Genomic DNA, 13,272 nt, shown 5'->3' with positions numbered 1-13,272 from the left:
CTGAACGAAGTTACTGACCGTTGTGTAGAATTGTAGAATCAATAAAATAAATCAGAGATGGCTTGATAAGGCACAGATAAATAGTAGTATAGGTTAGTAAATGGTCAAACAAAAACAGAATGATCAACGATCAAATTTTATCATAATTGATTAGTAGATTGGGAATGAAAATAGTCGGACAGAATTGTTCAGTAGATTAAAACGATAAATGGTCAGGCATGTTAAAGAAGAAGACAAAGGAGATGGCTATCCCCAATACGTTAGTTGACCCCCATGGTCCTGGAATCCATAAAATAGGCCGCCAAGATGATCTATACCAAGTTTTATCCAAATCGATTAATGGGAACATGGTCAAAATGGCGGCCAAAGTTGACCCTTTTAACATGCGGCTTTATGGGAAGTGGTCGAAATCGTGCTTCCGGCATCCTAGTTTCCGGATATGTTAAACTAGACGATAATACCCTTTAAATGAGCCCGTGAGCATCAAAATCGTCAAACGGGAACTTGGTCAAAACCCGTTGTGAAAAAATGAAGAAAATCTTTAAAGTCGATTTCTGACCAAACTACTCAGCGGGGGTCAACTAACGTATTGGGGATAGCCATTTCCTTTCTATTTAAAATTTATAAATCATCTTTTGTATCCAAAGCTGATAGTGATTTAATTACACTTCAAAGTTCCCATTTGTATTCTCGCTGTATACAAGTTTGATGGACATAACAGGCCTGAAAGGTCCAAACTGGCCGCCTAATATCTTGATTAAACATTCAAGCTATTGTTAGCCAAAAAGCTGTCGCGGTAATCTCTATCGGTAAAGCAAACATGAAAGGATCAAGCTCGGCGCATTGTCTGCCGGTAGCCCGTTAAATTCGAGGATGTAAGTTTCTTCGAGTTGCAACGTCGCGTCGCTAGAAGAACGAAACGTGGACCAGCGTAATTAATGGCCGGCTAGCTGGTGATTAATAGTTAGTGCGCAGGCGGTGCGGCGTTGCTCCGGACGCGTCCGAGTTTATCGCCGAGCACGCGAGAACCGTCTCAGCCGGCAGCCAGCGAGTTATTAAACTAATGCGACTCGTTAGCGTGCTTCCGCGGTCCTGTTCGACTTCGGTCCGACGAAAATTCGACACACCCGAGAACCAGAGTGTTTCCCGTCGCGTCGGCTTTGCACGCATAGAAATTGCTCTCATTACCGAGACGCATCGTTTTCCTGGTGAATTTCAAAAGCTGTCGCGCGTCGATGGCGATCGATCGGTCAGTATAGTTTGCCGGGACACGGAATCGTTCCGCGCGAGAGTTTCAATCGAATCGGAGATTTTTAATCAAAGATTACAACTTATTTCGCCGGGGTTCAGGTCGGTTATAAATATTAAAAACCGAGGGGTTACGTTTAAATTGAATCTTTCTCATCGTTGATATGTTTGTCACCGTGACAGCGACGCGTTTTTTATTGTTAAATATTTTTCTCTCGACGAAGTGAAATTGAATCTGTTTTTTTTTATACTAGCGGAGTAATGTAACCATTTTTATAAACTTTTAAATTAACTTAGCTGCTGGTCGTTTTACGTAACTTTACGGAATAATTAACGCTTTATTAATCTAACGAGCTCCATTGTGAAGTAAAGAAAGGTATAAAATAAAATCTCAAAACTCTTTTGTTTTATTCGTCCGTGAAACAAATCTTTGCCAGAGTGTTTGTAACGGCTCGAAATTGGACTCGTTAATGCGCCTCATCGTTTCACCAGGAACGAAACGTGGCAGCAACTCTGTTACGAGCAGAAACGAGGCCGTTTGCGCGTGAAATTCGTCAACCGGCAGCATCATTAAGCGTGCGATCGACTTTCGTACGCCCTAATGGCCGGGTAATTAGTAATCGAGCGTTATATATTTGATTGCATTACGTTCTCGCCAAACCCTCTGTTCATAATGGTTCCACCGAAACACGAAATTGGATGGCTTATAAATTATGGTACAAACATAAGGGAAATTTAAAAAAATATATTCGAAAATTAGTAATTGATACATAAAGAACGCGTTAATCATTTTTATAAAAAGGAAGGAAGTATAATCCTGTATCGTATCGGAAGATTGATAAATCGTTCGTTCGGAAGATCTCGGAATATTGATGAATCGGATGGTATTGGATATGAAAAAAATCTCCATGTGTTTGGCTCAGTGTCTGTCAGTCAACGTTACGGAGACAGAAAATTCCGTGAATTTCTTGTCACAACGATACAAAACTATATGGAATCGATGGCTGACACGGGTCGCGACAAACGCGTCAACACCGATCGACGATCACTGATCAGAGAATAAAAAATTACTGGCGTATGAAAATGGGAAATTCTATAGAAGAGGTGTATGAAAAATGGATCGTGTATGCTTTCGTTAAATAATTGCGATTATCTATTTTCATTTTTATTTCCACGTAATATGGCTACTTTTGAAACCGAGAAGATTAAGTTACTTTGTAACGCATAAAGCTAGAAGATTTCGACGTTATCCAGTTGTTTCGAGGTAGACAGAGGAATTGATTCCCAGGGATTCTCGGGATATTCCCGCGACAACATTAAGACAGAAACGGTGTCGGTATTTGCTGGATAATCCAATAGAAATCCAATAACCGAGGAAATGTATTTTCCGGCGAGCTTTTCGATACGTCGACGTCGACGTTGTACACTATGTTCCGTCGTCGGGGCCGCAAGCTGCGTCGTCTTCGTACGAACGCTCATGATGCTTTCCATGAATACGGAATCAGCCTTTCGTAAGTTCCGGTCTGTTATTCGTCGTTGCTCGTCTAAGCACGCGAATATTCCTGAGAAACACGTGAAGCGCGTGAAGCTAAGAAACCATGGAAATTGAGTTCGTATATCCGCGATCGAGTTCGGCGGTGGAGCAGAGACGAATCGTGATCAAGACATTTCGTGTATCCTATTTTCTATAACCTTTTGTTAATAGAATAAAATAAACTAACATTCAAATCAAAGATTTTTGTCATTTTCTAATTTTTATTTTGAAAATTTTACGGTGGTCCTAAAAAGTATTTTCTGGTGATAAAATTTTTAAATTTCCTTCACTCGCTCATCAACGTTATTGTTGTAAGCTGCAATTTCTCAGCTTTACGAGTCGAAGGTTAATGAATCGTTAAGTCTTATCAGAAATATCAAGGACTTTCGATAGAATGGCAAGTGAAATGATTGGAACACAGGTCAGGCAATCGAGTAGACGAAGAAGCTCGGGGTTACAGCTTTGATTATCAGTCTATGTACCGAGATATTATGCGAGACGCAGCTGCGAATTACCAGGACGAGTATACTCTTGAATAATGCAACGAGATTCGGAATCCAAATTAACGTGACCGCTTCGCCGCCCGAGAACAAACGTCTTGAATGTACCAACTCATTCTGACGATAATATTATGCGGTACCTTCGATTTTCTTACCCCTCGTTCCTTTCAATATTTGCCTTTCGAGTAGAGAAATAATTAACCGAGGTGCGTTTGCAGAAATAAATTCAGAAAGTTAATGGATGTATAGACGAAGTAGAAATACTTGCTGAGACCATAATCCACCCCTGGACGAGAGCTACACAGGGTCAACGTTCTCGATTCGCGACTGGCAGAGGTCCAATCTTATCCGCTGTACGCGATACATTTTCCGGAAAATATTTACCATTTCCTGTCGCTCTTTCAAACCGGCTTTGAAGAAAGACACTGATCGAGCCGCAAACTATAACACGCTCCGATACTCGTGGCTGTTTTTACCCTCGTTCCACCGATATCGACGAATAGCCGTGTACGATCGGTTGGATAGTTTGCCCAGTTCTTTCTCGTGCTTCCTTATCGATCCGTGAAAATGTTTAAAGGCGGCTTGATTGATCGTGTTCGAGACATTGACAACGAAACGGAAGGTTATATCCGAAGCGAAGATTAAAGTGATGTTAAATATTAAGATATTAAAGTTGGAAAATTAAAAAGAAGCGGAAAATTTGTAAATCAGGATTGACAGAAAGACTATGTTATTCGAGTTGTATCGTAACTGATGGAATTATCGAATGTGTATTTATTGCGATGTACCGTAATCAAACTAGCGTACAGATGTTCAATGAACAAAATGGTCAATAGAATTTTCATTAACGATCAGATACGTGCCGTCGAGTTGGTTGAATTAATCGACGAATAGCTTCAACGTTGCCGCGATTCCGTGGGGACATTCCTCCGATGCTTCTATCGATTCTTCGAACCGCAACAGTTAAATAGAAATCCAATTAGAACCCCTTCAATAAATAACCAACTTCCATTCTAACCGCATTTTACGATCACCCGCTTTCATTCTAATTTTTTTCCTTTCTATTCTGCATATCAATCGCAACATACGAGAAATCAAATAAATCATAAACGATCATTCCAAACAGCTTCGATCAATGAATATTAATTAATCATTTCCTTCATCAATATATTGATAATCGAGATTCTTCTGTATTATAGAAATCAAAGTAAAAGGAAAATCAGTTCGAAGAGCAGGGTCGTCAACTTTTCACAGGCCAATAGCAAATGTTTAATACCGGGAGAGAACGATAGCTAGAAATCCGACGAGTTCAGGGGTAGTTGGCTGAAACCCTCGAGAGTAATCGCATTATGGTTCTCGCGTATAGCTCTCATTACGTTCCAGCCGACGTTCTGTCACCCCTTTTCGTCCCTCATCGTCGCATCGGACTTAAGGGGTTGAAACGGAGTTGCCTTCTAGAGAAATGGTCCCCGTTGTTGTTGCCCGTCTCGGTGACCTTTGGCTCGATGTTTTCCAACCGGTTGACAGCATCCTCTGTCAGGGTGATACCTGGTAAACAGGACGTAACGAGTCCGAAATAGGAACGAAAAGAAGTTAAAGAGGATGAAGTATAACCCTATAAACGCAGTGTTGTCGTAACCGTGCTTCGTAGAACAATGCGGCTTTGCTTCGGACCATCGGCCAAGAGGTTTCGAACGTTCTATTACGCAAGTGCTCTTTCACCTTTCTTCTTGGCTTACGTGCACGTTCGATCCGGCAAAATTAACACTTTCCTGGCTGGTTATGACTTTCAAGTCGAACGTTATTAAACACTCGAATCACGTACATACATTGCAAAAATGCAACCTCGATGAAATTGATCGTTGAAATTGATGATCGAATTTTATAAGTCAAACAATTCTTATTAATATGAAAACACCCACAGATAGGTAAAAAAGATTAATAAATTTCAATGAATAGGATTCTTTGATCAAGTTTCTTCTTAAAGGAATATTCTATCGTATAAGCAGGACAACTTTTGCAACGACCTCGTGGATTAACTTTGGACAATGGCTATTGTTCACGAAAATATATGTGAACTTCTAGAGCGGTATTCTGTCTTATTACGGATAATTTAGGCTTCAGAGGTAGTAAATTCTAGCCCAACAAGGGACAGTGAATTTTTCGAAGACGTTCAAGAACTCGGGGTCCATTCAAGCGATTGTAGGAATGAACTTGAACGAAAAGGGGGGTGAATTGCTTTCGGAAGCTCGTAGTATGAGAATCGAACGAAGAAGAATATTACTTTGAGAGTAGGCGAGGGGCTGATCAAATTATTGCCGAAAAGTTTTCGAATAAATGGAGATAGATATCGAATCGTTTATCTATAATGGAAACCATCGTAAAACGAATTAATTAAAATACAGATATGCAAATTTTAAATGATATTTACCTCAGCAATTTGTTAACACTAATTATGCGTAAGATTTAAAATTTGCATACTCTGTTGCACGCTTTTCATTTTCAAGAATCATGAATATTTCAAGAGTTTCAAAAGTATTTAGACTTTCAAGAATTTTAGCGTTCGAATAAAATTCAAAGCGGTTCGAAACGTTTAAGTCCCTGGATAATGCCTTTATTAATCGTAGAATTAACGAGCTATCGTTATTCATCGCGTCGCATTCGAGATAAGTCGATGCATCCTGCATACAGGATCTACCATTATCATTGTCGTTAAACGTACTGATAAGAGACCCGCATTCCGTGCTCTCTGTATAGAAGTCACTTAATGGCACAACAGATTGACGATAGCAATTATTTCTTAACTGAAACGTATTTCCTTTGAATCGTTGGAATAATTACCGGAACAAGTTGTTTCGGAAATTACTCGTGTCGATAATACAAAATTGGCTTTCATTTCCGCAGAGTTTACCACCCAATTTGATTGCATTTTAGAAATTTAAAAGGCACTAAAGTGGTTGTCGAACAGAAAAAAAGTACATTTTTATTCCAATTCAATGCCGCGCGAGAATGTTTATTTTATACATTGATTTCATTCGCTCGAATAAATGTTGGCTGAAAAAAAGGAATATTCACAGTAAAATTTCAGAAGCGGAGATAATTGTAGAAAAATATGGGTACAAAGATAACGTTCCATATGTATTCCCAGCATTTTTGCATTAAGCATTAAAATCCAACGTATTTCATGGATAAACAGTAGCGCTATTATATACGAACGGACGTTAAAGAAAAACCGTGGTACTAGGAAACTTTACGACAGGATTTGTGGATAACGTTGCGCGCAAATATTTTAAACGATCCGAATAAGTTAAACGACCCTTAATTTTCCGCCTATTGAAATTCGCTTTTTTCCATAGTATTTTATTTCTAGATATAAGGTAAAAAACTGCAAGCTCAAAATAGAAAATAGAATTGTACACTTGTACTAATTATAAAGGGTAGCAAATAGAAAGGTAATTAACGTATTAACAATTAGGATAAAAATATTCAGAAAAGTCTTTGAAAAGCTTCACGACCAAAGGAGTCGTCCGAGAAAAATCCAGTCGACCGAATTTTCCACCCCAAAAATCTCATAATTCACAACAGAGGCGTTAACGACCATTTTTCGTGGCCGAATTCGTTGCTTTCCCCCCTCAAAATGATTCACGTCATTTCTTCGACGACCCTTCTGCAATTAAAGTAGGTATTCAACGAGCGTATTACCGAGCTTTGTAAATTTGTCCCGTTGGTCTTGCGAGGAGGTTCGTCAAAGGGTTTCCACCGCGACTCCATGGTAAATAGGGACAGGCTCGAAAGGGCGAAGGGTTGAATAACATATCAGACCAAAGTGAATTAGGAGCGTTGATAACCCGAGCAAACATATTTAACTGTCTGCCACGATACGCCATGGCGATTATATCTCGAAAGCTATTATCATGAGTGAGGAAAAAGAGGGTTTAAACCTGTCCTATGTAAAATTAGAGAGGGATGATAAGCTTGAAACCTACGAGATACTGACCAGTCACGTGTAACTATATTTTTATAAGGAAAAGTTATAAATTCATTAATTTTCAAAGTTATTACATTCATCTGCGATGGTGCGAATTTGGTGGCAACTGCAGACGCGAATGATAAATGCTTCTTGATTATAGGATAAATGAAGAGACAGTTTTGTAACAACCTTAAATAGATTCAAAGGTGTCCATTTAAATCCTGGGATATTCCCTTGCACGTTTAAACCCCGTGATTAAATTCATTTCCACGAAAGTCGTGGCTGTTTACAGAGACAGGAAAAGTCATTTGAAAGGGATAAGTCTGGGTGGTAAAGTGTAACAGGAGTCTTGAGGCTGAGGAATGAGACAGGGAAATGAATTATATCCCCTCCTGTTTATCCTAGCCAACTTGTTTCAAATTGTTACTGCTTTCACGTGAAATAAACAGAGATTCAATATAAAATGAACACTTGTAAAATAATCGTCGAATACCGTATGAAATACCTCAACGTTGATAACGGTTAAAATGTTGAATGTTAACTTGATTCGGAATACAGAGTAGTACGTTGATAGAGTTTATGTGGAAGGAATTGGAGCGGAGTTTCTATTTGTTAGATTTAGGGTTGAACTAGTTTAGATTAAGTTTAACACGGACTGGTACAAAGTTTGAAAATGGATTGTTTCAAGTTAAATTGTCGACTACATGAATTTGCTATTGTTAAGGTTTTATCGAATTTATTTTTGTAACGAATTATTAATAAATTATTAAGGGAATCGTGTTTGAAGAAAATGACTAGCTTTTAAATTGGAATAGTCTATACACCGTGCGTATCTGTGACGTTTATAGAAAATGTAATGAAAGAAACCTGTACAGTGTACGCGAAAGGAAAAATTTCCAAGTTCCAGGTTTATCTGAATAATTAATTAAAAGAGCATTTCTAGGAAAAGCATCTTCTGCAATTTGCACGTTCTTTGTATGTTAAGAGTGCAACAGGGGGTGGAGGATCGATGTTACCGTGGCAAAGTCATTTCCCTTGACGATCCGGGTTTTCATCTTTGGCGAGCAGCAGACTTCTCCGAGAAGCAATCGAGTTAGAACGCGGTAGCTCTGTTAATTTCGCGAACCAGAGATGTTCATTGAAGCGTCGACATTGCTCGCTTGAAATTCCGTTCGCGCGTTACTTGGAAACCGAAGCTTCCGGTCGCTGTAAGGATCGTTTTGTACACGATACCCAGGACTGCTGTAAAGGCGTTGTACCCAGCTGTTTCTTAGCGGTGACAAAAGGATAAGAGCTGGCTTTTGCTCGTTATTCCCGAAGATTTGCGAGGGACCCTTGTGATTTATCATTCACGGATTTGGATGTCCACGTTTATACTTTGCATTCAATTTTCTTTTCCACCTTTTCACTATAAGGGATGTTTCTTTTTCAAGGTATGTTTCAAAAACTCAAACCAGTAATTTAATAATTTTATTTAATAATAATTTATTAATTGATTTAAACCTGATTCGTCTATTTCTTACAAGGAATATAGACACGAAGCCATAACCTGTTAGCTGACAGCAATCGCTATCTGACATCTTCTCTACGATTAGCTAAATGACAATAATCCATCATCTCCATCGACTAGTAGCTGACAGGAGGTCGATGATTGCTTCTCGATTTTCCTTCTCGAGTTTCAGAGTCAACTCCAGCAACCTGACACTCGTCGTACGATAAGAAAAAAAGTTTTTCCTTGGCAGGAGGTGTAATTCCTTCGGACATACCATTATTTAAATTACCGAAAGGGAATCTTTCACAGGATTCAGGTATAACGTACTGCGAAATCGAGAATATCCCTTTTTAAATTTACGTGAATTCACGTAAATGGCTTCGAAGTTCTTAAATCATAATGATTCACGCGTATTTCGGTAGGGCCCTCCCAGTCCAAGTTGCAAAGCGCGCATTCTCATTATTTTTGGAACGAACCATGTATTTTCTTCGTTTGAAGTCACGACATCTGCACGATCAGGCTGAGTCCTATTCACGTCCGAGACGAAGGCGACTCGGACAATTTCAAAAATTCTTCCCCAAGGCGGACAGAGACGAGCTGGTAACCCACTTACATGCAAAATCGTCCTTCCACTCGGTTTACCCCGTCTTCTGCTCTTCTTTCTTCTACGATCTTTTTCGTCCTCTGCGTCCCCCTCCATTTCGCTGAAACGACCAGCGTCCACGGAAAAAGGAACGCAATCGAGCGAGGAACCGACGATTTCGACGTTTTCAGAGAAAAAAGCTTGCGTGAATAGTTGATGCGTGAAAACGTCACCGGTTCAGACCTCGATGACACTATTTCCACGATATCATATTTTAAACGCGTATTATTATCTCGGAAATTCTATTAATTACATAAAATAGAAAATGGATAATTTAAATTGATAATTAGTAATAATATTATATTAATTTTGTTAAACAGAAATTACGGTGTATCCTGAATAAATTATAGTTAGAGTGTATCACATTTAATTGTTAATAAAGCTATAAAATAGACCGAATTGCCATCGATAATAACTCGATAAATCAATTATCTGTAAAATCCGATGAAAAGGAGATTAACTTCGCCATGGATAATTTACGAGGATCACTCGAGGGTAGCTGGCAAATATTTGCAGAGGACGCCGTAATGTTTGCAAACCCATCAGGCTAAGTTCGCCTTTCAGGATCGTCTGGAAGAAACCTTCCTCGAAAAGGAGCTAACCACTCCTATTGACCGTTCGAGATTTATCGAGCTCACCAATCATTTAGGGTTATTTACCAATGAAAAGGAGAAGAGGCGTGAACACCTTTCGCCGTTCATCAGTATAGAAATGATAATACCTGTACTGCAATTGACAGGCGAAAACGGAGAAGCGGAAGTAATTACCTTAAGAAGTACCATAAAACTTCTCCGGTTCCCGAGAGTTTCTCTTTGAACTGTAATAACAGAAATTAATTGATCTTTTCAAGTTTCGAGGATCGTTGAGAAACGAAAAGTTTGAATTTGAAGTAATACATAGTTTGAATTTTTCGAACGGAAAAAGCAATCAATTACAGAGAATTTTCGATGGAATTTGTGGTACACCGATGTTTCGGGCGCCACCTAGTCGTAACCATCCCTTTCTTCGTCCTACTTCTTTTTTCACCCTCTTCCAATACATTGCCTCGCCATTCTTCGTCACCCTCCGTTTATGTTTCCTTTTTCTCACCACCCCATTGAATTATCTCTGGCTCGATGCTTCCGTTAGGTAGGAGACAACGAGAACACATCGCGCGAAACGAACGGGAAGCAACACGAGACCGGAAGTCAACGAGAAAATGTAGAAGCTGCCGTTTCAACATTTACATACCGTCTCGTGCTATTTTTTTGTAATTCCTGCCTCTTTCTTGCCGTCTTTAATATTACGGTAAACAAGAAACTCTCCACGTTGCTGTTGCAACGCGAATTGTTTCATTTCGCAAATATACGATGTCGCAGATACCGCTCGGCGTCGATTGCTTTTTGCGTTTCCGTTTTCCACGGGGTGGAAACACGTTATTCCGTGCTCCAGTAATTTCCAAGTCGATTCATCTTTCGTGCTTCGGCGAATCTTAGAAGCTGACACATTTATGGCCGGTGGATAAAAGAGCCTGTCTTTTCACACTTTACATTTTTATTCGAAAAATCAATCATTTTCGTGAAAATTTAATTCTACGATTTCATATTAGGAGGTCCTTCTAAACACCTTCATAAAATATTTTTTAGAAAATGTATCCAATAGAATGTTGGTGTTTTTCTGAATTTCTTCTGGTCGCGTGTTATATCTCCAAGGAAAAATAAGAAGTTGATCCGGAACAACGGGCGAAGGAAAGTTCATAGACGAAGGATGAGCGCAGGAGAGCACGGGCAATAAAAGACGAAGAATGCTGAAGATTCTTGAACGAGTGTTCGTGCAAGTGGCAGCTAACCGCAGCTTTCCTTTGTCGCCGAACTTGAACCATTTGTTCACCCACTTTGCTCGTCACTCGTCGCCCGGAGGGATGAAAACAGCAAAAAAAGGTGCTTAAAGGGGAGGCGTTGGATCTCCCGAGTGACAAACGCGAACTCTCGTCGAGCGACAAACGCGAACCCTTCGAGCGTTCTCACCTCGATCTAGTTGTAAATCGAAGACCTTGTAGCTACGAAAAAAAAACCCGATTCCTGTTGATGCACCGAGTATGTTTCGACCCTTTCCGTCTTCGGGAAAAGCTTCGAGAGGCAAAGCGTGTCTTTGATTTTACGGTTCACGGCGAAAGAGATGCGTGAGCGTAAGCTCGAAGAAAGGAAAACGTTGTACCGGGTTCAGAATGGATAAAGTGTTGTATCGGGCAAAGTGTTTGTATTCGAAATGAAAATGGAAATGGATGTATAAACGAAGGGAATTGTTAAAAGTGTACATTAGAATGTCATGTAGAGTTTCTTTCTATAAGGGATGGAGTTTTCTAATATTTGTTTTGAGTTTGGGAAAAATCCAGGGAGAGTCTAGGCTCTAGGGAATAATCTAGTATTTTAACACTAGATATCGATACAAATTTCGATGAGAACACCGTGCGTTTAAAACCACCAATAAACATTTCCCAAACATCGTATTCATGAATACTGTAATTTACAGCATGTATTATAAATTCTTATTCAATTAGAAAAAGTTTTACATTGATTAATACTTCATTAACTTACTATTTTCATTTTGCATTCAGTATCGTCTGAAAGTAAAGACAATAATATTATATGTTTAAACCGAGGCACCCAGTACATCTTTCGTTACATTTAATTAGAAGAGAGAAAGTATGAAGGACCGTTCGCCAGCAGGGATCCTCTTCAATTCAAAAGACAAATAAAGTCAAAGAAACTCGGTTTAAACGCAATATTTCCATAAATTCTCCTGACGGCGATCTCCTCTTTTACCTTTTTCATCTCTGCGAACGATGAGAGACGTTCAATTTAATTTCTCTATTCGCTATTACATTATCCAGGATAAAGAGGGACGATTTACTCGTAGAAATGTTAAGTTTCGCCGGGGCAAGATCGCGTGTTCGTTCTAATAGGTGATGAACCGAGACACAGAGAATACAGTTTAAACGTCCGAGTTCCGTATTATTTCCGCCAAATCCACCCTCCGTGTTTCTTTCTTTCAAGACGAAATCTTTCGAGAAAAATGCAGCTGAGCGCTTGTTCACTATTCATTCGCAACGAACTTTGTCTCGTGGAGAAACCGAGAGAACGAAGAGAAGAAACTACGACAAGGGGAAAGACTTCGTCTTACGTATATACCATGAGTTACGTTGCTTGCAGAACTTCTCAGAGCCGTGTAATATCATTCCAAGGTAGTTGAAAGTTACCGAGGCTATCCGACGTCGCCGAAAAATACCTACATCTCGGGCCCATAGTCGCTAACGTATTCATCCCGTCGAATTGTTTCTGCCAAACTTGTTCGCGCAAAGGAGCTTCGTTAAAATTTCATTTTCTAGCGATTTCACGGCCAAAGTTCCTCGTAAAATGCAGGGTTTTTACGCGGCAACCTAATACACATCCAAGTTTGCGAGGAATATAAAATAATTTTTAACAAAAAATACAACCGACTTCGAGATGCGCTAAAAACTGATCGAATTGAGTAACCTTCTCCTTTTTCGAAGTCGGTTAAAAATTCAAGAGAAGGACCCTCGTTTCTTCACCGCAAAACTCGAGGATGTTAATTTCAGCGGTGGTTGGTTAATTGAAGCGGAAACGGGACGACCGTCTCTGGCAAAGCGCAACGAGTAATGTTCATTATCGAATGACATATGGTGGTCCATTAACCGAGCTTCTCGTTGACCCAAAAACTTGGACGTTGTTGCGGCAAGTGTCGACCCCATCAAAGGTTCCACCAGCCGAGCAACGGTGCACGGTTACGCGAATTGCGTGGCCAAGTTGGCAAGGCAACAAAGCTCGCAAGAACTTGCAAGAGTTTACACATCCCTCTGGCAGAAACGAGGCTGAGGACGGTGTT

The 13,272-nt window shown here is 39.8% G+C and overlaps 1 protein-coding gene across 1 annotated transcript in view; it reads right to left on the bottom strand.

The window, feature by feature from the left end:
* The window catches only part of LOC114876729 (glutamate receptor ionotropic, kainate 2-like), an 84,102-nt gene that overhangs the window by 56,238 nt on the left and 14,592 nt on the right, over positions 1 to 13,272 (bottom strand).

This window comes from Osmia bicornis, chromosome 3 (assembly GCF_907164935.1).
Source record: "Osmia bicornis bicornis chromosome 3, iOsmBic2.1, whole genome shotgun sequence".
NCBI classification, from domain to species: domain Eukaryota; kingdom Metazoa; phylum Arthropoda; class Insecta; order Hymenoptera; family Megachilidae; genus Osmia; species Osmia bicornis.
This window is presented reverse-complemented; position numbering and strand designations above follow the sequence as displayed.